Source organism: Capsicum annuum, chromosome 7, assembly GCF_002878395.1.
Source record: "Capsicum annuum cultivar UCD-10X-F1 chromosome 7, UCD10Xv1.1, whole genome shotgun sequence".
NCBI classification, from domain to species: Eukaryota; Viridiplantae; Streptophyta; class Magnoliopsida; order Solanales; family Solanaceae; genus Capsicum; species Capsicum annuum.
The window spans coordinates 157,881,529-157,908,631 of record NC_061117.1 but is presented as its reverse complement, the minus strand read 5'-3'; the positions used below and the strand labels follow the sequence as shown (position 1 = coordinate 157,908,631).

General features: G+C 37.1%; 1 pseudogene; it reads right to left on the bottom strand.

Annotated features, from left to right (window-relative positions):
* The window catches only part of LOC124885800, a 126,635-nt pseudogene extending 104,550 nt beyond the window's left edge, over positions 1-22,085 (bottom strand).
* Between the last annotated feature and the right edge of the window lie 5,018 nt (positions 22,086-27,103).

Below are 27,103 nucleotides of genomic sequence, written 5' to 3'. Positions count from 1 at the left end.
AAGCTTAGGAATTTTGTGGGGTCTTATAAAACCGTAGGAAAACACCTGAAATACGAGCCAACAAGAAATCATAGTAATAATTGACATCTATTAATCGATGGAACCTATTGATCAAGTTTCCAAAGCCTAGCATTATCTTCAAATGCAAAATCGAAAACATCAGAAGTTTAATTATATTGCCATTAGTGGAAAAATATAAGCTTCATACTTGATTATGAATTTTCCAGATGATGTTTTACACTCGATAATCTCATTTCTCTCCACTAAAGAATCCCTAACCACTAGCGAATAGTTCAAAAATTAGATTAGACTATGATCAAATGTTTAGTCCAGTGGTAAACCAGTCAGCATTTGAACTATTTTTGTTTTAACGACTTCTATAGGTTGGAAATTCATCAATTAGCATCAATAGACGTTAAGAATGCATTTTTTACATATCACTCTTAGTGAACTGGTATTATGAAATAGTCAACTAGTTTTTTACAACTTCCATATTATATTTTTCAGTAGAACAAAGTCCTTTATGTCTTAAAACAAGATCCAAGAGCATGGTTTTGTCGGTTCACCTCCTTTATTATCAAATATAATTTTAAAAATAGTATGTCTGAAAATTCTCTCTTTGTTTACAAATCTTCTTCTCACATAATCATTCTTCTTCTATATGTGGATGACATTCTTATCACTTCATCTTCTTGTTCCTTACTTCAATCTACCATCCAAAATCTTATGTCTTAATTCTCCATGAGAAATCTAGGTCTAGTCAATTTTTTTTTTTGAATTTCTATTTCTAGATGTAAGGGTAGTTATTTTCTTAGACAATCCAAGTACATTCAGGATCTTCTTGAATAAGTAAGTCTTTTATCTTCTAATGATAACTCTTTTCTTTATCCTTCATTGTATCGTAGTCTTGTTGGTGGTCTTCAATCCTAACTTTTACTCATCCTAACATTGCCTATGTTGTTAGTCAGATTGCACAGTTCATGAATTCTTCCTTGGATATCCATTTAATTGTGGTTAAATGTATTCTACGTTACCTATATGGTTTCATAAATCATGATTTGTTCATTCCATGAGGCTCAATTGGTTCTTTAAAGTGTTATATTAATGCAGGTTGGGTTGGTTTCCCTATTACCCATTGATCTATCTCGGTATACTATATTTTTCTTGGTAATAATCTAATTTCTTGGTCCTCAAAAAAGAAAAGTGTTGTTTCACGCTCGAGTGCTGAGGTAGAATATTGCTCTACTGCCCATGCTACCGCTGAAATATCTTGGTTGCTCTCTCTTTTTGGTGATCTCTATATTTAACCATTCAGGTTTGTAAGAGATGTGAATGGAAAATGAATAGGTGTTTCTTTCAAAAAAAACCAAGAGAAAGGATGCAATTTGAATAGACACTTTTTCACTTTGTATGGTTATAACCTTTCAATGGGTTGTGATTTTTTTGAAAAGTTACACCTTTTCCAAAGAGTTGCACCTTTATGAAAAGGTGAACCTTTCTAAATCATTATTTCTCTTTATGAAGTAATGCTTTTATTGTTATAAATACCTAAATTTTATCTCAGGTAAAGACACGAATTTGAATTGAAAAGCATCTTCTTATTCTTCTAAAAACTCTTGTGCGATCATCAAATCGTTGAGTGAGTTTGAAGTTTTAAAAAAAATTGAGGTACCGCTATTTTCTGAAAGTGAATCATTTTATCCTAGGAGAAAAAATTGCATTAACCTCAGGTACTTGATGGAAATAAATTCCTTGAGGACACATCATAAATTTGGTGGACTTGATTCTAAAACTTTTTCTGTTTCATCTTCATTTCTTAAGTTGGTTTTACTATTTTCCTGAAAATAGTAGAAACTTCATTTTGACAGTTTATTTGATCATTCATTTGAACTTGTATTTGAAGTTGTTGAACTTCATTGTAGTTTTTTAACTTAGTGTTGAAGTTCATATTGTTATATATACAGATTTTGTACCTAGAATAACAATCTTAAGAAATTTAATAGAAAAAATATATTTATTTTGTGCTTGTTTGGTAAAGGGGAAAAATTCACCATTTATAAAGAAAGTACTTTTGTAATCTTTATTGAGACTGATTTTCTGGAAACTAAAGTCTTGTGATTGTCTAATACCTTGGTTGGAAGAATATAAAAACTTCACCAATAAATCAGTGTGGGTATTTGGTTTGAAAAATATAAAAACTTCAGCGATTCATTGGACTCTCTGTATTTTTGTGTATCTGGAGAATAAACCTTTTGGATTTCTACTCTATTTCAACTTAAAAGTAATTTTAAGATATAAAAACTTAATCATGAGTTAAAGTTCATTCGGTTGAAGATTAGAAGAACATAAACACTTCATCATTATACTAGAAACAAGTTGGTGTTTAAAGTTTTAGAACTTTATAGCTAGTATTTTGACATACTAAATTGGTTGTCTCTTTGTGACAAAAAAAAATTCCTGTTGAAAGTCACACTAATGATGGAATGGCAAGTGTAGCAGCAACAGCTATTACTACGCTAAGCCATTCAAGTGATGCACCCTCTATGACACTAGGGGAGAAACCAGGAAAGTTTTTGGGTATGAATTTCAAATGTTGGCAGCAAAAAATGTTCTTTTGTTTGACTACTTTAAGTATTCAAAGGTTCATCTCCGAAACGCTTCAGAATTGCTCGAAGAAACATCGGACAAGGAATTTTTCATTCTATTGGAGGCTTAAAAACACTTGAATTTCTTATATAAGAACTATATACTGAGTGACCTTCAAGACGACCTGTACAATATGTACAGCGGTATGAAAAGCTTGAAAGAATTATGGGATGCTTTGGAAAAGAAATATAAGACTGAGGATGCAGGAATAAAAAAGTTCATTGTAATCTTGACTTTATGATGATAGATAGTAAAACTATCATCTCTTAAGTTCAAGAATTGCAAGTAATCATCCATTATCTTCTAGGAGAAGGTATTAATATATAAATACCTTATTTGAGCATGTTAATATTGTTCTTAGTTATTACATGACCTTTAATATAGGGTTGATTGTGAATGAGTATTTTCAATTAGCGACTATAATAGAGAAGTTACCACCTTTGTGGAAAGACTTCAAAAACTACTTGAAGCATAACAGAAAGGAGATGTCAGTTGAAGACCTCATTGTGAGGTTACAAATTAAATAATATAACAAAGCAGTCGAGGAGAGGTCAAAATGGAATTCTATAATTAGTGGAGCAAATACTGTGGAGAAAGACCCTAACAAAGCAAAGAAATGAAATAAAGCATTTGGACAACAAAGCAATCCTCCAAAGAAGAAATACAAAGGAAATTTCTTTAATTATGAAAAGGTTGGCCATATGTTCGTAGACTATCGAGCCCCTAACAAAGGAAAGAAGAAGGATCAAGCCAATATAATTGAATCCAAAGATGAATTGATGATCTTTGTAATGTACTTTCAGAATGCAACTTGGTTGGTAATCCTAGAGGGTGGTGGATTGATTCGGCTGCCACCTACCAAATATATGCCAAGAAGGAGTTGTTTGCATCGTATGCTATGGCTCAAGATGAGAAAAATATTATGTGCCAACAAGGAGTTGTTTTCATCGTATGTTATGGCTCAAGATGAGAAAAATATTTATATGGCTAACCCCGCAATAGCAAAAGTTAAAGAAATGAGATAAAATTGCATGAAATAACATCGGGCAAGGTGGTGACGATCAACAACGTCCTTCATGTTTTAGAGTTGAGAAAGAACTTGGTTTCTATTTCACTTCTGACCAAAAATGGATTCAAATAAGTATTTGTTTCTGATAAGAATGTAATTATCAAAGGCGGAGTGTATGTAGGTAAAGGTTACCTCACCGAGGGTGTTTTTAAGATCATGTAATGACTGTTGAAATTAATTAAATTTCTATCTCTTCTTACTTACATGAGTAAAATGAATTGTGGCATGAATGTTTAGGACATGGCAATTACAAAACCTTGAAAATATTATCAATTTAGAAGTTTTTCCTAACTTTGAGTGCATCAAATCAAAGTGTCAAACATATGTGGAATCAAAGTATGTCATGCATCCGTATAAGTCTATTGAAAGGACTTCCAATCCTTTGGACTTAATGCATACATGCATTTGTAATATGAAGTCAACACCATCTTGTGGTGAGAAAAAGTATTTTATAATTTTTATTGACAATTACACTAGATATTTTTATTCTTATTTGTTAAATGTTAAGGATGAAACAATAGACACGTTTAGGCAATATAAAATAGAAGTTGAAAGTTTGTTAGATAAAAAGATTAAAATAATAAAAAGTGATAGGGGAGGAGATTATGAATCTTCTTTTACAGAGATATGTTTAGTAAATGGATTGTCCATCAAACTACTACCCTATATTCACCTCAGGCATATGGGATTATGGAAAGAAAAATCAAATATTAAAGAAAATAATGAATGTCTTAGTCATAAGTAAGGTTTACCACAAAACTTGTTGGGGGAAGCTATTCTTACAGCAAACTAAATACTCAATAGAGTGCCCCATAGTAAGACACATTCAATTCCATATGAAAAATGAAAAGGAAGGAATCCAACTTGAAATATTTCAAAGTGTGGGGGTTTCTAGTAAAATTTCAAGTTCCTATGTTTTATAGGATAAAAATAATTGTGAGTATGTGTTATTGGATATGCTAAAAGCAGTAAAGTATGTCGATTTTTGATTCATAAATCCAAATGTCTAGATATTAAAAAAAATTGATAATTGGATCAGATAATGTTGAGTTCTTTAAACACATTTTTGGTATAAAATTGCACACGAGAAATCTAGTGGGGGGTCTAAATGACCTTAAGGTAAACTAAACAAGAATGTACTTAATGATGAGAATCCAAGGTGTAGCACCCATCAAAGAATGCCGACTTTCTTTGGATCAGATTTTGTATCATTCTACTAAAAAATGAGCCACAGATATTTAAGAAGTGTTGTTGTCTTCGGACTCATCCTTTAAAAAGAGGCAGTCAATAGTGAGATTGATTCAATCTTGAGAAACAATATTTGGGAGTTGATTGATCTTCCTCTAGGAAATAAACCTTTATATTCCAAATGAATTTTCAGAAGAAAAATAAAATTTGATGGTACAATTAACAAATACAAGGCAAGACTTGTTGTGAAAGGCTTTAGATAAAAAGAAGGCCTTGGTTATTTTGACACATACTTGCCTAAAACAAGGATAACGTCCATTCGAATGTTATTTACCTTAGCTACAGTCTATGATCTTGAAATTCATCAAATGGGCATTCTTAAATGGAGAATTGGAGGAAGAAATTTATATGGAACAACCTAAGGGTTTTGTGGTTCCTAGTAAAGAAAAGAAAGTGTGAAAACTTGTAAAGTCACTTTATGAACTAAATTAAGCTTCCAAATAGTGGAATGCATGGAAAATGGCTTCAATATAAATGAATGTGATAAATTTGTTTGCATTAAAAACACTTCAAATCACAAAGTCATTATTTGCTTGTATGTGGATGATATGTTGATCATAAGTAGAGACATTTCTCACATAAATGCTATGAAACGAATGCTTGAGAATAGGTTTGATATGAAATACCTTGGAGTTTTAAATGTGATCTGAGGAATAAGAATTCATAGAATTCTGCAAGGGTTGGTTGTCACAGTCTCTTTACATTGAAAACGTACTTGACAAATTCAAGTATTTGGACTTCAATTGCCAAGACTCCATTAGACATGAGCTTCTCACTTCAAAAGAATGTAGGTGAAAGTGACTCACAGTTCGACGATGCAAGAGTGTTGGAAAGTTTGATATATATTATGAATTGTACGTGACCAGACATAGCAGGTAGTCTTAATCAAACTCATTGGATGGCAATGAAAAGAGTTTTGGGGGATCTACAACATACTCAAGACTATGCTTGCATTATAACAAATATCCAGTGATAGTTGATGGATATAGTGATGCAAATTAGATCATCGGATCAAATGAAATAAAATCCATAAGTGGATGTGTATTTACTTTAGGTGGAGGAGCAGTCTCTTGAAAATCATACAAATTGATATGTATTACCCGCTCTATACTGAAATATGAATTTATCACGTTAGATAAAGTTGGTGAAGAAGTTGAATGACTCCAACATTTCTTGAAAGATATTCCTTATTAGCTCAAACCTTTTGAACCAGTATGTATATACTGTGTATGACGTATAATGGTAAATCTTATTATATAAGACAAAGGCATAATAACGTTAGAGAACTACTCTCTAGTGGAATTATCACAGTAGACTATGTCACATTAAAGGATAACGACAGCGAACACGCAAGTGTACGTGGTCTACCAAGTAATATAGTGGCCTTCAAGAAAGTTGAATATCGATCCCACAGGGACTTGTTCTAAAAACTGTATAATTTCAGTTCAAAATTTAGATCAATCTAGTGCAAGCATAACCAAACAAGAGTTTTGAAAATTTGTAAACTAAAGTAAAGTAAGCAATGCGTAAAATAAAAGACTTAAGACAATCAATAGAGTAAAGCCCAGGGTTAAATCACTTTGAACAATTATATCGTTTATCTTGGTTGTTGATTCGTAGGGTTAATCACATGATAATGGTCTCCCGACCTCTAATCGTTTACCTAACTTGGACATTACAACTACATTGTTGACCGGGATGTAATAATCCAATTAAGTTCTTAACGCTATCTTCTTACATGTGAATCAAGTAAGGCTTCTAAGTATATCCCTGTCCTAGATGCTAATTTGAATTTCTTATTTTATAAAAGAGTACAAACCTTACTTTTTTTCCCCATGTTCTATCTACCTATTCCCTCTCCTGAGATTAAAAGGTTGATAATATATGTATTCTAAGGGTGTTAAATCCTCAAAATAATTAAAACAAGAATAAACAATCAACCAAATATGATAAGTGAATTAAACGAAATTAATCCAAAACATAGTAGTCATGTTCTTGGCTTTAACCCCGAAAAGAGAGTTTTTAGCCACTAATATTCATAATCATGATCCAAATAATTGAATACATATTATGATATAATTAAAAGCTAAATAAATAATGATAAAACCTAAAATAATATGTAGCAGCCTCCCAAATTCGTCCAAGACATCACAAGTTTTCCAAGATTATCCCAGATTCCCCACAAAGTGTGTAACGTATATGTATTTATAATAAGCTAATCCTAAAACTTGTAGGATTAAAAGATGTCATTTGCTTTTAAGCATCAAAATAGAGCAGTGAACTAAAGCATACAATGCAGGCATGGGAGCACCGAAATACAGCATGTTTCACGCCCATAGTTACATCTTAGTATAGCACGCGTTGTGAGCTTAATTGCACCCAAATGAAGGGTTCTGCATCGGCATATCACATGCCTTCACTGGAAGTTGCATCTCACAAATTTTTCTAAGGTAAAGCATCACGGTATGGAGCCTGTGTTGCCGGTATATAGCCTGCAGCTACTGGAAATTGCATCCAAATATTCCTACAACTACTGGAAATCGCATCCAAATATTTGGTTAAGCGTTCAATATCCATCTTTGTGTTCCATGCTCATGACATTATTTTGCCTTCTCTTCCAAGCTTTTGGTGTTGTTTTTCCTTTAATTTCTAGCATGTTAGACATTCATACATTAAAATAATCAACTCCACAAGAATCCTACATCATCAAACACCATGGATTAGAGTTCAACACATTTAAACAACAGGAACAACAAACTAAAAACTCAATCTAAGCACTAGTCTCGATCGTTTTACGTTATAATGCATTGTTGACTCTTGTCTTATTTTAATTAAATGTTGCACACTTTAAACAATTTGTTACACATAATATTACACATTAAAACCATAAGTAATTCATTAAATACATTAGAATCCACCGAGACTAACTAGAACGACACTTAGCTTAAGCTAGTAACACTAGTTTTCTCGTCTAAACTCTAATTGAACGAATTAAACCCACACTTGTTTGAAAACACTTTTAACTATTGTAATCATATAATTGAACACTTATATGCTAATTTATATCATCATCACACATAAACCACACGAATTATCCTTAAAACATGACTAAACAAGCTAGAATAGTAACACTAGAGTGCATAAATACACCCAACATCATCATCCCACACTTAAAGCCTTGTTCGTCCTCGAACAACTCTTAACTATAAGCATCATAAGCTGAGGAGACTCTCCACTTAAACTACTGCAAAGACACTCAAGATAATACTATAATGACTACACAGGATGCAAGATTCTACACTAAACAAGTTATGTACACAATTGGTAGTTCAAGACTACTACTTACATACACCTAGCCTTAATATTTGAATCAACAAATGGCAAACTTTTGCATATTTCTCAATAAAGGGCATCATACAAATCACCCATATTCATTAAACATGTTCCCTCACAATAAGAAATTTACCCCTGCTCACTCATATAATTGCATTTCATAACACAATAGGTACAAGAACTGAATTTTGCTCACTCTCACAAAGAATTCACAAGTTGCACATAATGAACCATATGATTTCCGTTAGTGCAGTACTCCACTAATATTAGAATGATGAAGCTTAGGATCAATAGGTCTTTAATAGTGGTAGGAACAATTTTGGCTTAATAGTGACTATTTTCCCTAAGAGCTTCAATACATCACTTTTTACATTTAATTCAACTCTAATAACCAATTCACACCACTTATGTCTACCCTATTATTTTTTCTTTTCACCCCATCTTATTAAGCTCATTTACGTACACTATGGTGAGAGTATGGTACACATATATCTTTCTATTTTTCTTTTTTTGGCACCCACTTTACACTATGCACCCCTATGATATCCACCTTTAATGTAAGCATTTTGCCTTAGTTGAGGTGCACAATGTCCAAGAAGGACCAGGGCAAAAAATGTTTCATTGTAACACAATAGAGCTAAAAATGGGAACTTCTTTCAAATAATTTCTTTAACTCCCAACCACAACACAATAACTTTTTTGCACACCAGTGACCATCACTTTGGGACTTGACTTTAACCTTTTTCTTCTTCAATTTCACACTCTTTAACTCCCTAATTTTTTCAAAGAAAGGATTAGGCTACATATGAGGATACCAAAGAAAAAGCTAAAGGCTCAATGGGGCTTAGTAGGATTAAGCACAAAGGGTAGGTCAAAAAGAAGGTCTAAAATAAGGCTATCAAAGAAATGACTATATTACCACCTAAACCCACACTCTTTATTTTGCTTTGCACACACACCAGGCAAGTTTTAGACGTCATATGCAACAAGGAATATACAATACCTCACACGCACCTGGCACATGCTTAATTTCAAGTAGGATCATCATAGACTCTCAACCAATAATAGCATGAATTCAGATTTAAGCCACAAGTACAAGAGTTATAATCATGAGCCTAGAAGTCTAAAAACAACTAATTCACACAATCAACATACTCTTACAACCAAAACACTTGCATCATGTAGTCAAATATAGCACCAACAAGAATATCTCACTTATTCCTAACACAAAAGAAAATTTAAATTTACCCTAAAAATAAGAATTTCCCTACCCCACACTTAAAAATCTACTATGTCCCCAAAGTATACTTTAAAAGTCGAGATAGAAATACTTCTTGAGGCCTCTAGGCCTACCTAGTAGCATCTTTAAACATCAAGAGGGTCCAGGAACCTCACACTTAGTCTTCTCCATGCTCCTTAGCTTAGGTTTTTGGTACTCATACTTTCCCTCAACCCGTGACTCAACAAAACAAAAACTACGTGAAGTAAACACTAAAAATAAAACATGCCTACTTAACTTGGGTTTCCTCCAAAGCAGCGCCTGATTTAGTGTCGAAGCACGACCCAACTTAACTTAACCTAATTTTTTCATTATTTTCCTCACACTTGGAGGCCATCTTCTTATTTGTTTCTAACCTCTTGAGTGTGAACTCTCAAGGTCAGCCTCTTTGTCAACTCTAGCCTTCTTAGGCTCATCAATCTACATTATGTTGGGCTTAGGTAGTTGTGGGTTACGCTACTCAATGAGGGTGTTCGAAGAGGTATTTTGTGGAATATGCTCCACCACCTCACATTTATCCTCTTTGATAACAATAATCATGCATAAGTGTTTATAGTGGGATAGTGTGTTAAGCGGTTTGTAAGCTTTGAAAATTTCCTATTCATCCTCCAACCTCATTGTGAGTGTTCCTTCTCTCACATCAATTAAAGCTCCTCTTATTTCAAAAAATGGATTCCCCAAGATGATTGGTACCTGTTCGTCTGCCTGAAAATCTAGAACAATAAAGTCAGCAGGAATAATAAATTTACCAACCTTTATGAGAACATCCTCTATAACCCCTTTAGGATGAGCTATGGTCCCATTTTCCAGCTGCTGTAGCACAGAGCTCGATCTAGGCTTTTCGAAGCCCAATGTGTTGAACAAAGATAGGGGTATTAAGTTGCTACTTACCCTTAAATCACTAAGTGCCTGAACCACCTTATTTTTACCAATCTAAATAGGGAGAGTAAACTTCCCTGGGACCTTAAGCTTCTTGGGCATCTTTTGAGTAACCACAAAACTACACTCCTCAGTGAGGTTACCGCCCCCACATCCTGTAACTTAACTTTGTTAGAAACTACATCCCTCAAGTACTTCACGTACTTGGGAATTACTTATAAAATATCTAAAAGAGTTAAGTTAATGTGTAGCTCTCTGAACGTGTCAATAAACTTATTGAAGCACGCATCCTCCTTTGCCTTTATATGTTTCTGCGAGAAAGGTAGTTGGGGGATCTTTTTCACTTTTTCAGAAACTTTTTCTCTCGATTACTTAGACTTCCTAGACTCTTTAGCAACTTTTCCATTTACCTATTCAGTCACTGCATCAGCATCTATGTCCTTAGTTACCTCTAGAGGTTCTTTATTATGCTCTTTACCACTCCTCAAAGTGATTGCCATAGCTTATTTTTGGTTTTTTGTATGTCCTGGAAAACCACATTGAGGCCAAGTATTTAGTGTCTGTGATAACTTCCCTAACTACAACTCTAAGCTTCTTGTGGTTGTATGTTGGTTCTTTAAAACTGCACCCAACTGCGTTTAATTAGCTAGAATCCATTTCATCATCTTTTCCAAGTTGCTAGTTGACTAATTTTATTGTGTCTGTGGCTGCTAAATCTGTTGTTGTTGGGTGTTCTAAGACTGATTCAGTGAATGATTTTGCCACTTCATGTTGTAGGTGTTCCCATAATTCTGCCTTTAAGTATTTCCGACATACATCATAGACTCAAGATTGCCAGCATAAATAGTCACTAAATGACCACTCTTACCATAAACCTCACACCAACCACTGGTCTACTGAACTACATTAATTGATATTGCAGGCTGTGTAGCTCCCACTTTCAGGCTGCTGAACTGAGTATGAATCAAATTTTGTAATGCAGTAACCTGAGCTAATAAAGTAGTGTATTGGTCAACCTCCAACACTCCTGCAACTTTCTTTGTGGCACTCTTAGAATCACCATGCCACTCTGGATTTTCTTGTGCAATATGGTTCAATAAGGTGTATAGCTCATCATAAGTCAACTCCAGCACTTGACCACATGCAGCTAAATTAGCAAAATTTTTGTGTTGTGTCAATTTCTTCTACAAAAGTATGAGCAAGTATCTCATTGGACCATTAATGATGTGGATAGTTTTGAAGAAGTGCCTTAAACCGCTCCTAAGCATGATAGAAGTTCTCATATGGCCTCTATTTAAAGCTCACTATCCTAGTATGAAGTTTTGTAGTTTTTCCAGATAGATAGAATCTGATGAGGAACTTTCAGGATAAGTGTAATACCCCAAAGATTTCTAGCAAATTTCATCCCAAGAATGCCTAGTATTAGCTTATAAAGTGAATGATAATTATTCCATGATAAATTTTTAAGATTTTCACTTTTCATCATATGGAAAATTCAATATGCTTTCCATCGATATATGATTCTCTTAAATCCAATAATCGGGTAAGAAGTTATGACTATTTCAAGTTTCCGTCGTAAAACAGCACCATATTAGTCAGTGGCGCGCTGTTCCACAAGAGGAAATGGCATTTGGCAATTTCCAGTAGGTGTCTGCAATTATGGCGCGTCGCGCCAGCACTCAAATTTAGAATTTTTCTTTTTCCAGTGTCTCGACGCAATTTCCCCCGCGTTGCGCCAAAGTTCCAGGTCATGAAGGAAAGGGAAACGCAATATCTCTATGTCGCGCCATCCCTCAATTTTCCAATTGTCAATTTCCAGTAACACAGCGCGATAACGTTGTATCGTGCTAGGGCCCAATTTGGAAAAATTTTACTAAAATTAAATGACGCGTCCAGGGTTAAAAGGGTTAATTTTCTACCCCTATTTAAACCCAATAACACGTGATTTAGATATTATTAACCCAAAATATACTATTTTCTCTCAAGAACAAGCTAAGGTTTCTATTGGGGATTCAAATTCAAGAAGGCTTCACCATCAATCTTCACAAAATAATAAACTAAGGTGTGCATAGTGTTCATTCATGGACTCATTTCATCCATAATTCCCAAGAATCCCTTTTCAAATTCAAGTAATAGATTTTCTTATGAATTTCATGGTTGGGTTGCTTTTGTTCATATTGATAATGAGTAATTTAATTGTATTCCATGAATGAGTGTTAAATTTCATATGGGTTGATTTGTATCAGTATAGATTCATGAAACCCTAGGACTAAACCCTTGAATGATTAAATTGGAATTGAATCCTACCAGCTAATTGTTGTGTGATATTGTTTACACATTCTATGGCTACTATGTGTTTGGTTGAATGCCTAGATGAAGGGAAATTATCTAATTAGCATGATATCATGAAATACCCATGTACGTACAAGCTTATGCCTATCACATATTTGATAAAAATGCTTCAGTAAATGTATTATGATGATTATTATGTATTCAAGTAACTCATGCTTTGCCAGTTTCCTTCCATCGAGTCCTGGGGGTAATTGTACCCAAAACATTAGCTGTGTACCTAAATCCATGTCATGTTTTCACGATACTCTCAGTAAATCTATGAATCCTTAGACTTCAGATAGTCTTTTGACTCAGGAAAGTCAAGTTTCAGTGGTCAGACCCTTGCGAGAAGAGTTTTTAGGAGTTGAAGATTCGAGTTACCTCAGCCCCAGTTTTAGCTCTTCCAGATGGTTCTAATGGGTTCGTGGTGTATTGTGATGCATCCAGAGTAGGTTTGGGTTGTGTCCTCATGTAGCATGGTAAGGTTATAGCCTACGGCTCCAGACAGCTTAAAATCCATGAGAGAAATTATCCTACTCATGATATTGAGTTAGCAGCTATAGTCTTTGCCTTGAAGATTTGGAGTCATTATCTCTACGGAGTTCATATAGATGTCTTCACAGATCACAAGAGTCTTCAGTATGTCTTTTCTCAAAAAGATCTCAATCTTCGTCAGAGAAGGTGGTTAGAGCTCTTGAAAGACTACAACATCAGTGTCCTCTATCATCTGAGCAAGGCCAACGTAGTGGCCGACGCACTCAGTAGGCTATCCATGGGTAGTGTTTCTAATGTAGAGGATAGTAAGAAGAAGTTAGCTCAAGAATTCCATCAACTTGCTAGACTAAGCATTTACTTAGTCAATTCTTCAGAGGGTGGTGTATGTGTTCAGAGTAGTTCAGAATCATCTCTAGTTTCCGAGGTGAGAGAAAAGCAAGATAGAGATCCCAGCCTTGTCAAGTTGAAAGAGTCAGTTCAGGATCAGAAAGTAGAGGTTTTCTCCCAAGGGGGAGATGTTTTTTTATGTTGTCAGGGTCATCTCTGTGTTCCAGGTGTAGACGACTTAAGGCAGCGAATTCCTGCAGAAGTGCATGGTGCACACTACTCTATTTATCCATGGTCCACAAAAATGTACCGCGACTTGCGGGAAATCTATTGGTGGAGTGGGATGAAGAGAGACATTGCAGAGTTTGTGGCTAAGTGCTCTAGATGTCAGCAAATTAAGATAGAACATCAGAAGCCTAGTAGGTCCATGCTCGAGTTTAGTATTCCTACTTGGATGTGGGAAGTTGTGAACATGGACTTTGTGACGGGTTTGCCTCAAACTCGTCATCAGCATGATTCAGTCTGGGTCATTATAGACAGAATGACCAAATCAGCTCATTTTCTTCCAGTTCATACCTTCTATTCAATTGAGGATTACGCCAAACTCTATATCAAGGAGTTGGTTAGATTGTACGGTGTTCCGTTGTCTATTATCTCAAAAAGAGGTACCCAGTTTACCTCTCATTTCTGGAAATCATTCTAAAAGGGTCTCGGTACCCAAGTTCATCTCAATACAGCCTTCCATCCTTAGATAGATGGTCAACCAGAAAGGACCATTCAGACTTTAGAATATATGCTAAGGGCGTGTGCAATTGATTTCAAGGGAAGTTAGGATGACCAGTTACCTTTGATTGAGTTTGTATACAACAACAACTATCATTCCAGTATTCAGATGGCTCCATTCAAAGGTCTCTATGGTAGGAGATGTAGATCTCTAATTGGTTGGTTCGAAGTTAGTGAGACCTCAGTCATAGGTCCTAACTTAGTATTCGACCCCTTAGAAAAAGTCCAATGAATCAGAGAAAGACTCTGGGATACTCAGAGCCGATAGAAGTCTTTTACAAATGTTCATAGAAAAGATCTCGAGTTTGAGGTTGGTGATCATGTCTATATAAAGATCTCTCCCATGAAGGGAGTGAAGAGATTCAAAAAGAAGAGAAAGCTCAGTCCCTGATATGTCAGTCCCTTCAAGATTCTCAGTCATTTTGGCAAGGTAGCTTATGAGCTTGAATCGCCTTTAGATCTAGCCTCAGTTCATACAGTCTTTCACGTCTCTTTGATCAAGAAGTACATAGGTGAACCCTCAGTCGTAGTCCCTATTTAGAACATTGATGTTCAAAATAGTCTCTTCTACGAGAAGATTCCAGTCAAAATCATAGACTATCAGACTCTTAGATTGAGGAAGAAAGAAGTCCCTCTAGTTAAAGTTCTTTGGCAAAATCAGTCCGTCGAGGGAGCTACTTGGGAAGCAGAAGCAGACATGTGTACCAAGTATCCTCACCTCTTCTCCGCTAATTCAGATCAAACTCAAGGTAACAGTTCTCCTTAAGCTTACTCAATTTCATGATCAGTGCTCATCACGAACTTGGTATTCAGTTTCACGCTCATGTTCCCAGTATAAACTTGGTATCAAGTTCCATTGCATATTCAGTCATGCATTCATGAATCAGTTACACATGCATCAGATATGCATGTTCAGTATATTATGTTCTGCTTGTTAGTCATGAGATCATGTTCCAGTTATTCATGTTCAGTTTATGTTCAACTTATTGTTTCCCCTCTCAGTTAGTCTCATTCAAGGATGAATGTTCTCAAGGGGGAGACATTGTAATACCCTGAAGATTTCTAGCAAATTTTATCCCAAGAATTCCTAGTATTAGCTTCTAAAGTGAATGATAATTATTCCATGAGGAATTTTCAAGATTTTCACTTTTTGTCATGTAGAAAATTCAATAAACTTTCCATCGATATATGATTCGCTTAAATATGATAACCGGGTAAGAAGTTATGACTATTTCAAGTTCCCGTCGAAAAACAGCACCATATTAGTCAGTGACGCACCACGCCACAAGAGGAAATGGCATTTGGCAATTTCCATTAGGTGTCCGCAATTATGGCGCATTGCGGCAGCACTCAAATTCAGAATTTTCCTTTTCCCAGTGTCTCAGCGCAATTTCCCCTACGTCGCACCAAAGTTCCAGGTCACGAAAGAAGAGGCAACACAATGGCTCCGCATTGCACCATCCCTTAATTTCCCAATTGTCAATTTATAGTGACACGGCACGATAACACCGCGTCGCGCCAGGGCCCAGTTCGGGAAAATTTTTCTAAAATTAAATGACACGTCCAGGGTTAAAAGGGTCAATTTTCTACCCTTATTTAAACCCAATAACACGTGATTTAGCTATTCTTCACCCAAAATATACTATTTTCTCTCAAGTTTCTCTCAAGAACAAGCTATGGTTTCTATTGGGGATTCAAATTCAAGAAGGTTTCACCATCAATCTTCATGAAATCATGAACTAAGGTATACATAGTGTTCATTCATGGACTCTTTTCGTCCATGAAGCCCAAGAATCCCTTTTCTAAATTCAAGTTATGGATTTTCTTATGAATTTCATGATTGGGATGCTTTTGTTCATGTTGATAATGAGTAATTTAATTGTATTCCATGAATGAGTGTTAAATTCCATATGGGTTGATTTGTATTGGTATAGATTCATGAAACCCTAGGACTAAACCCTTGAATGATTAAATTGGAATTGAATCACGATAGTTAATTGTTGTGTGATGTTGTTTACACATTCTATACCTATTATGTGTTTGGTTGGATGCCTAGATGAGGGAAAAGTGTCTGATTAGCATGATATCATGAAATCCCCATGTACGTACAAGCTTATGCCTATCACATGTTTGATGAAATGCTTCAGTAAATGTATTATGATGATTATTATGTATTCAAGTAAGTAATGCTTTGTTAGTTTCCTTCCATCGAGTCCTGGGGTACTTGTACCCGAAACATTAGCTGTGCACCTAGAGCCATGTCATGTTTTCATGATACTCTCTATAACAACCCGAAATCTTCTCCCGGGACGTCACACGGTGCCTAAGGCTACGAGTAGCCCCAAGCTAACTCTTAGATCCGGTTTCTACCAATGACACTCAATTCAAGATAAGAATAGACTCAATACTAGCATAGTCATAAACTCAGCCTCAGGCCCAACCTATGGTGGCATGTAGTTTTGGGTTAAGAAACCGTAGTAACTTACCCACTTGGTGCCAAATACTACTTCCTTTAGATTATCTACGCTCATCTTATAAGAAAATCCACTTTTAGAATAATCACATGGTTCACCACGAACCCAATAATCAAATCGATAATCTCATATAGTGAAGTGGATTTCAAAGCTAAAGGACCATTACGTCAATTCATTTCTCAATCATCTCAAAATACTCAAAACATGGTTGCTCATAGCACAAGAGTTCATAATTTCACAAGTCTCAAATAGGGCTTACCAACCCATAATTAATTCTCAAGTTAAAGCTTACCAAAAGCATAATATATAGCATATAGATTCATAAATCATGTGAAAATCTGGAAATTTCAGCAAGTTACCTCAAAATCCCAATATAGCCATATGCTTCAATATCTCAACAATGCAAATATTAGCTTATCAAGGAGTAAAATCATGGGGTTTATACCCAGCTGTAAATACTCAAGAAAATATGTAGAAATCATGCCATTTGACTCTCAATTCATGGGAAATATCATTATAATGCATTCAATAATAATGGGTGAAAAACCCAATTCAAATTCATGTAGGAAAAACCTCATATATTTTAAGAATTTCATGATGTAAATAGCCTTTTGGGCATAAGGGTGAAAGGGTTACCCTTGTTCAAACACCTCACACACCTTGAGTTAGAAGATTTTGATGAACTCTCACTTTTGGAACTCTATTCGTGCTCTAGAATGAGGGTTCTTGAGGTCCTTGACTTGGGAACCTTGAATCTTGACTCAATTTAGGAAATCCATGGTGGATTCTTGAGATTCTTGGAAGAGGTTTTGGATACTTAGGGTTTATGTTGAGAGAAAACTTGAGAAAAAACTCATAAGATGCTTGTAAATGGCTTTGATTTAGTGTTTCCATGATTTTATAGGCTTGGAAAAGGTACAAAGTGCCCTTTTAAATATCTGTGCGAAAATGGAAAAATTGAACTGGAACCCTATTTCATTGGCCTCCCGACGCACCACTTATCGTGGTGGCTCACTGGAATTTGACAATTGAGAAATTGGCAGCCTCCGCGACACGGAGCCATCGTATTTTCCCACTGGTTGGGACCTGGGACTCCTCCGCGATGCGCCACTATCACGAGGTTCCATTGGAAATTGACAATTGCCAAATCAACCCTCTCCGCAACGCGCCAGGCAGTTAAATGATGCAATTTTACGACTAAGGCTTAAATTAGTCATAACTTCTTATCCGAGTGTTGGATTTGGGCAAATCTTATATCGATGGAAAGCTTATCAGATTTCCTACGTGAAAAAATTAGAAATTAGGGAAATTCTATATGTTTAACACGTTACTCACTTAGGAAGAAACTTCTCAATCTTTTAGGGCTGAAATCATGCCTCACTCGACACGCCCTACGGCTAAAACTACGAGGGAACTTTCCGAGGCCTTATAATATCTCCCCCTTGGGAACATTTATCCTCGAATGTTGCTAGTTAGGCTCAGAATACAGGAAAAGCTGAGTACACACAGCCGAAACAATTACTAAACGGTTCAAGATCTTCCTAAACTCATGACCACTCCGGCTATCGCAAGAACTCATACAAAGATAGATGCATAGCTGAACTTTAGATTAGAAAAGCTGAATCAAGGAAGAATGGTACCTTCGGATTGATCTGAACTTGCGGAAAAGAGGTGTGGGTATTTGGCTCGCATGTCTGCTTCTGCCTCCTAAGTAGCACCCTCAACAGATTGGTTTCGCCACAAAACTTTGACCAAGGGAACTTCTTTGTTCCTTAGTCTACGAATCTGAAAATCTAGGATCTCCATGGGAATCTCATCGAAGGAAAGGCTATCCTAAATATCAACACTCTCTGAAGGATCAACCACAACAGAATCACCAATCTGCTTCTAAAGCATGGAGACATGTAAGATAGGATGAACGGCGGACAACTCCGAAGGCAACTCAACCTCATAAGCCACTTTACCAACACAGCTCAAGACTCTATACGAGCCAACATAAAGGGGACTAAGCTTTCCCTTCCTACCAAACCTTTTTACCCCTTTCATGGGTGAAATCTTTAAGTACACCAAATCACCTACCTTAAACTCAAGATCTCTCCTTCTCACATCTGCGTAAGACTTTTGAAGACTCTGAGCGGTCTTTAACCTTTCTCTAATCAACTTAACTTTCTCCATAGATTCGAACACTGCATCAGGCCCACACGCAGTAGCTTCACCCACTTCAAACCAACTTATGGGTAATCTACACCTCCTACCATACAAAGCCTAAAATAGTGCCATCTCAATGGTAGCATAGAAACTATTGTTATAGGCGAACTCTATCAATGGCAAATGCTCATCCCAACTTCCTTTGAAATCAAGAGCGCACATCCTCAATAGATCCTCTAGGGTTTGAATGGTCTTTTCAGCCTGACCATCTATCATTAGTGAAAATCTAAACTCAAAAGAACTTGGATACCAAGACCCTACTGAAATGCCCTCCAAAACTGAGAAGTAAATCGAGTACCTCTATCCAAAATGACAGACAAGGGAACTCCATGTAGTCTGACCAACTCTCAGACATAAAATCTAGCATAATCTTCAGTCGTATAAGATGTATGCACGGGCAAGAAATGTGCAGACTTAGTCAAACTATCCATAACAACCCAAATAGAATTATGATGACGACACAAAAGAGGCAACCTGATCACGAAGTCCATATTCACCATCTCCCACTTCCAAGTGGGTATACTAAACTCTTACATCTCACCACCTGGTCTTTGGTGCTCCACCTTAACCTATTGACATGTCGCACACTTTACTACAAACTCGAAGATGTCCTTTTTCATACCGTTTCACCAATAAATTTCCTGTAAGTTGCGATATATCTTGGTAGTATCGAGATGAATGGAATAACGCGTGCCATGTGCTTCACCCATAATCCTCCACTTCAAATCATCAACACACGGAACACACAACCTACCATGCACCCAAAACATACCATCTCTCCCTTAGGAGAAAACCTTTACCTTTTGGTCCTTAACTGACTCCTTAAGTTTGACCAAACTAGGATCCCTATCTTGCTTCTCCTTCACTTCCAAAGCTAAAAAGGATTCAAAACTACTCTGCACCAACATACTCCCTTCTGCTGAATCAAGCAATCTAACACCCAACCTAGCTAGACAATGAACATCATGAGCTAACTCTCTCTTACCTTCCTCAATATGCATAACATTATCCATGGACAATCTGCTAAGGGTATCCGCCACTATATTGGCCTAGCCTAGGTGATACAACACACTCATATCATAATCTTTCAAAACCTCTAACCACCTCCTCTACCTTAGATTCAACTCCTTCTGGGGTAAACACATACCGTAGGCTTTTATGATCAGTAAACACATCAACATGAACACCTTAAAGATAGTATCTCTAAATTTTCAAAGCAAAAACCACGGCAGCTAACTCAAGATCATGGGTCAGGTAGTTCTTTTTATGCGGCTTCAACTGTCTAGAGGTATAGGCTATAATCTTACCCCTTTGCATCAACACACAACCCAAACCAACTCTAGAGGCATCACAATACACCACAAAACCATCAGTACTATTAGGCAATGTCAACATAAGGGCTGAAGTGAGTCGAGTCTTCAACTCTTGAAAACTCTTCTCACAGGAATCGGACCACTGGAATTTAACCTTCTTTTGGGTCAACCGAGTCATAGGAGATGCAATAGAAGAGAAACCCTTAAAAAACGACGGTAATAGCTCGCTAGACCCAAGAAACTCCTAATGTCAGATGGAGAGATAGGTCTAGGCCAGTTTCTCACAGCTTCTTTCTTTTGGGAATCAACTCTAATACCTTTGGCTGAAACAACATAACCCAGAAAGGCTACAGACCTTAGCTAAAATTCACACTTACTAAATTTGACAACAAAAAGTGATCTCTAAGAGATTACAAGATAATTCTAAGATGGGATGCATGGTCATTCTCATCACGGGAGTACACAAGGATGTCCTCTATGAAGATAATGACAAACATATCAAGGTATTGCTTGAACACTCGATTCATGAGGTCCATGTAGGCTGCAGGGGCATTGGTTAGCCCGAAAGACATGACTAGAAACTCAAAGTGACCATAACGGGTTTGGAAGGCTGCCTTTGGAATATCACATTCCCTCACTTTAAGTTGATGATTGCCGCATCTAAGGTCTATCTTGGAAAAATAACTTGTACCATGCAACTGATCAAACAGGTCATCAATTCTTGGAAGAGGATACTTAATTTTTACTGTGACCTTGTTCAGTTGACGGTAGTCAATACACATACGCAAAGATCCATCTTTCTTCTGCACGAACAAAATAGGTGCGCCCCAAGGAGAAATACTGGGTCTAATGAAACCTTTGTCTAAGAGATCTTTGAGTGTTTTCTTCAAATCCTTAAGCTCGGCAGGTGCCATACAATATGGCAAAATGGAAATAGGCCGAGTGTCGGGAAGAAGGTCAATTCCAAACTCTATCTCTCTATTGGGAGGTACCCTTGGGAGATCTTCCGGAAAGACATAGAGGAACTCATTAACAACATCAATCGACGGGATGGTTGGAGAATCGGACTTAGTGTCCATGACCCTAACTAGGTGGTAGATGCAACCTTTGGATATAAGCTTTCTGGCTTTGATATAGGAGATAAAATAATTCTTTGGAGATCCCGAACTCTCGGACCACTCAAACACTGGTTTATCAGTAAACTAAAACTTGACCACATGGGTACGACAATCTATAGATGCATAATAAGAATGAAGCCAATCCATACCCAGAATAAGGTCAAAATCTATCATGTCTAACTCTATCGAATCTGCAAGTATGACTCTATAAAGCATAGTAACAAGGAAATTTCTATACACTTGTTTTGCAACAACTGACTCTTCGACTGGTGTAGAAACTAGGAAAGGCTCAGGAATCTTTTCAGGACTCATTTCGAAATTTACCACCATAAGTGGGGTCACATAAGAGAGATTTGACCCGGTGTCCAACAACACATAAACATCAAGACAAAAGACACGGAGCATACCAGTAACAATATTAGGACAGTCCTCCTGCTCTTGATAGGGTGGCAAAGCATAGAACCTATTCTGGCACTGACCGCCAGCAGTGATCGAAGAAGCACACTGAGCAGGGCCAGGACGAAGTACCAGAACTGATGCACTAGCAGCCTGTGCCTGAGGTCGGGCATCTCTATTCCCCATCTAGCATGGGGACAATCTCTAAGTCTGTGGCCTTGCTTACCACAACCAAAACAACCCTTCACATCTTTAAAACACTTCCCAAGGTGATTTCTACCACATTTAGCATAAGAAGAATAACGGGGCCTATTACCAACACTATTCTGTGGCCCATAAATGAAAGAACTACTCCATTGCTTTGGCCTACCTCTCGGCGTAGGAGCACTAGCTGAATAAGGAACTGGAATAGACGGACGTCTCAGAAATTGGGGGCGATTCCCTCTACGGAACCTAGGCTGGCTAAACTCATGCTGATCAGATCTCTCCCTCTTGATACCCCTCATTTTATTTCTTTCTCTAACCTTATCCACCTCTATCTATTGGGCATGCTTTATCAACCTAGCCATATACATATCCTTATGCAACATCACAGCCTTACACTCCTTCAGTTCCATCCTAGAAACACCGGTCACAAACTTACTCATACTAGCCCGGGTGTCAGAAATCAAATCAGTAGCGTACTTGGCCAACTGATTGAACTTCAAACAATACTCCTTACCAGTCATGGATCCCTGTCTCAAGTTCATAAACTCCTGAATCTTTGCCTCTTTCATCTGAAGTGGAAAGAACTAATCCAAGAAGGCATCTTCGAAAACTTGCCAAGTTATAGGAGCAGCATTCTCACCTCTACCCTTCCTCCATTACACAACCCAATCATAAGCAATATCCTTCAGTCTGTAGGATACCAACTAAACATTTTCATCTTCTGAAATATACATCACGTCTGTGATCTTCCTCACCTCCTCTAAGTACAAGTGTGGATCCTCATCTATCTTTGACCCATAAAACTAAGGTGGGTTCATCCGTATAAAGTCATGAATCCTAGCCACGGCTACATCACCACCCTGCTGGTTAGCAAATGGGGCCTAGTTATTGGCCCGAACATTTGCGGTGACCGTTTGGGCAAATGCTTGAAAGGATGCCCTAAACCCAGTATGGGACACTATCTCATTCAAAGGATCAACGGGTGGGCGTTGCTCATCATTGTTTCCTAGGACATTCGCTCTTCGAGGAGGCATTTTCTGAAAATGAAAGAGCATGGATCATTAGATAAGAGGGACAACTGTAGGCATAATAGAATATAAAAGAAAAAATAGCTTTTTCCTAAATTGTCTCATAGCCTCTTGCTCATAGGTGTGGCACGCTACACACCGATGATCAAGATTCTATTCAATGCGGCTTGTCAGACTCCCTAGGAATCGTTAGAAACCATAGGCCCTGATACCAAGTTTGTAATAACCTGAAATCATCTCCCGGGACATCACAGGGTGCCTAAGGCTACGAGTAGCCCTAAGCTAACCCTTAGAGCTGGTTTTTACCAATAACACTCAATTCAGGATAAGACTGGACTCAGCACTAGCATATTCATATCACATGAAAGGAAATATGGAAAATATACTCGGTCCATAAGACCATAATATAGAGAAATCTCAACAAAACCATAATATTGAACCCTCGACACATCACAAGTCTGATAGTAGTCTGACAAGCCTCTACAAATCAAAATCTAGAGAGACATTGGGATAGGTCCCAACTGACTCAAAATGAACTGAAAATAAAATATAGTCTCTCAAGTATGATAAATATCTGAAGATTGGTCCTCGTATAATGAGGACTCACCACCGTAGAAAACGTAGGCAAGGTACTCGAAAAATCATGCATGAGGCTGGGACTGAGCACCTGAACCTACATTATGACACAATATAGCACACAGACATATATATGGATCAGTACTTGGAATGTACTGAGTATGCGGGGAGAATTCATATGAATAAAATAGTAATAGTATTCTTTAATCAAATCATGTATGCATTATGAGACGACTCTCATGGCTTGAACAAGTATAAAATATAAAGCTCATAAGTTATGTAGAATAGTGCATGTAATACAAATCTCGTGAGTCATCATTGTTTAATCTCAAAATTCAAAATCTTCTCTTATTCTCAATACCCAAAGGCTAAGGGACTTTAAACAATACTTTCAACTCATGCATAAGTCTCATGGAGGGTAAAAATTCTTCAATGCTCAACATTTCATAACTATTTAGAACTCATATACTTGGAATTCGGAATCATATAACTTGAAAGCATAATTGAAGGCATTTTATTCACTTTAGGAAAATATCTAATCTCAAGCTTTAGGGAAATCACTCCATCTTAAATGGAAAGGCATTCTAATTTATGGAAACAACTTACCTCAAGGCTTTATAAAAGTGCTATAAGAAGGGAAGATGCTTTCATTTAGGAAAGAACTCACATCAAGAAGATACTTTAGTTGGGGAAACATCTTTGCAGTTCAACCATTTAGGAAAATAGCTTATAGTGAAGGAAAAATAGGTATTTGATATCGAAGTCTAAATGTCAAGAGAGGTTCTCATAACCAACATAAACCATGCGAGCTATATGGAGTCCAACGTTTTGTCCTCCTAAGGAAGAGATCCCACATTGGGGAGGAGCATCATACTCTTGCCAGGGAGTACAACCTAGGTCTAGTGATCACTAAACGAAACTCGGCCTTGGGCCCAGTCATAATCATCATAAACTCGGCCTCAGGCCCAACCTATGGTGGCATGTAGTTTTGGTGTAAGAAACCGTAGTAACTTACCCAATTGGTGCTAAATACTACTCCCTTTAGATTATCTACGCTCATCTTATAAAAAAATCCACTTTTAGAATAATCACATGGTTCACCACGAACCCAATAATCAAATTGATAATCTCATATAGTGAAGTGGATTTCAAAGCTAAAGGACCATTACGTCAATTCATTTCTCAATCATCTCAAAATACTCAAAACATGGTTGCTCATCGCACAAGAGTTCATAATTTCACAAGTCTCAAATAGGGCTTACTAACCCATAATTAAATCTCAATTAAAGCTTATCAAAAGCATAATATATAGCATATAGATTCATAAATCATGTGAAAATCTGGAAATTTCAGCAAGTTACCTCAAAATCCCAATATAGCCATATGCTTCAATATCTCAACAATGCAAATATTAGCTTATCAAGGAGTAAAATCATGGGGTTTATACCCAGCTGTAAATACTCAAGAAAATATGTAGACATCATGTCATTTGACTCTCAATTCATGGGAAATATCAATATAATGCATTCAATAATAATGGGTGAAAAACCCAATTCCAATTAATGTAAAAAATACCTCATATATTTTAAGAATTTCATGATGTAAATAGCCTTTTGGGCATAAGGGTGAAAGGGTTACCCTTGTTCAAAAACCTCACATACCTTGAATTAGAAGATTTTGATGAACTCTCACTTTTGGAACTCTATTCGTGCTTTAGAATGAGCGTTCTTGAGGTCCTTGACTTGGGAACCTTGAATCTTGACTCAATTTAGGAAATCCATGGTGGATTCTTGAGATTCTTGGAAGAGGTTTTGGATACTAAGGGTTTATGTTGAGAGAAAACTTGAGACAAACCTCATAAGATGCTTGTAAATGGCTTTGATTTAGTGTTTCCATGATTTTATAGGCTTGGAAAAGGTCCAAAGTGCCCTTTTAAATATCTGTGCGAAAATGGAAAAATTGAACTGGAACCCTATTTCATTGGCCTCCCGACGCACCACTTATCGTGGTGGCTCACTGGAATTTGACAATAGAGAAATTGGCAGCCTCCGCGACACGGAGCCATTGTATTTTCCCACTGGTTGGGACCTGGGACTCCTCCGCGACGCGCCACTATCACGAGGTTCCATTGGAAATTGACAATTGCCAAATTAACCCTCTCCGCGACGTGCCAGGCAGTTAAATGATGCCGTTTTACGACTAAGGCTTAAATTACCCATAACTTCTTATCCGAGTGTTGGATTTGGGCAAATCTTATATCGATGGAAAGATTATCAGATTTCCCACGTGACAAAATTAGAAATTAGGGAAATTCTATATGGTTAACACGTTACTCACTTAGGAAGAAATTTCTCAATCTTTTAGGGCCGAAATTATGCCTCACTCGACACGCCCTACAGCTCAAACTATGAGGGAACTTTGCGAGGCCTTACAATATCTACCCCTTGGAAACATTTATCCTCGAATGTCGCTAGTTAGGCTCAGAATACAGTAAAATCTGAGTACACACAGCCAAAACAATTACTAAACGGTTCAAGATCTTCCTAAACTGATGACCACTTCAGATATCGCAAGAACTCATACAAAGATAGATGCATAGCTGAACTTTAGATTAGAAAAGCTGAATCAAGGAAGAATGGTACCTTCGGATTGATCTGAACTTGCGGAAAAGAGGTGTGGGTATTTGGCTCGGATGTCTGCTTCTGCCTCCCAAGTAGCACCCTCAACAGATTGGTTCTGCCACAAAACTTTGACCAAGGGAACTTCTTTGTTCCTTAGTCTACGAATCTAAAAATCTAGGATCTCCATGGGAATCTCATCGAAGGATAGGCTATCCTAAATATCAACACTCTCTGAAGGATCAACCACAACGGAATCACCAATCTGCTTCTTAAGCATGGAGACATGTAAGATAGGATGAACGACGGACAACTCCGAAGGCAACTCAACCTCATAAGCCACTTTACCATCACGGCTCAAGACTCTATACGGGCCAACATAACGGGGACTAAGCTTTCCCTTCCTACCAAACCTTTTTACCCCTTTCATGGGTGAAATCTTTAAGTACACCAAATCACTTACCTTAAACTTAAGATCTCTCCTTCTCACATCTGCGTAAGACTTTTGTGGACTCTGAGTAGTCTTTAACCTTTCTCTAATCAACTTAACTTTCTCCATAGATTCGAACACTACATAAGGCCCACACGCAGCAGTTTCGTCCACTCCAAACCAACTTATGGGTGATCTACACCTCCTACCATACAAAGCCTCAAATAGTTCTATCTCAATGGTAGCATGGAAACTATTGTTATAGGCGAACTCTATCAATGGTAAATGCTCATCCCAACTTCCTTTGAAATCAAGAGCGCACGCCCTCAATAGATCCTCTAGGGT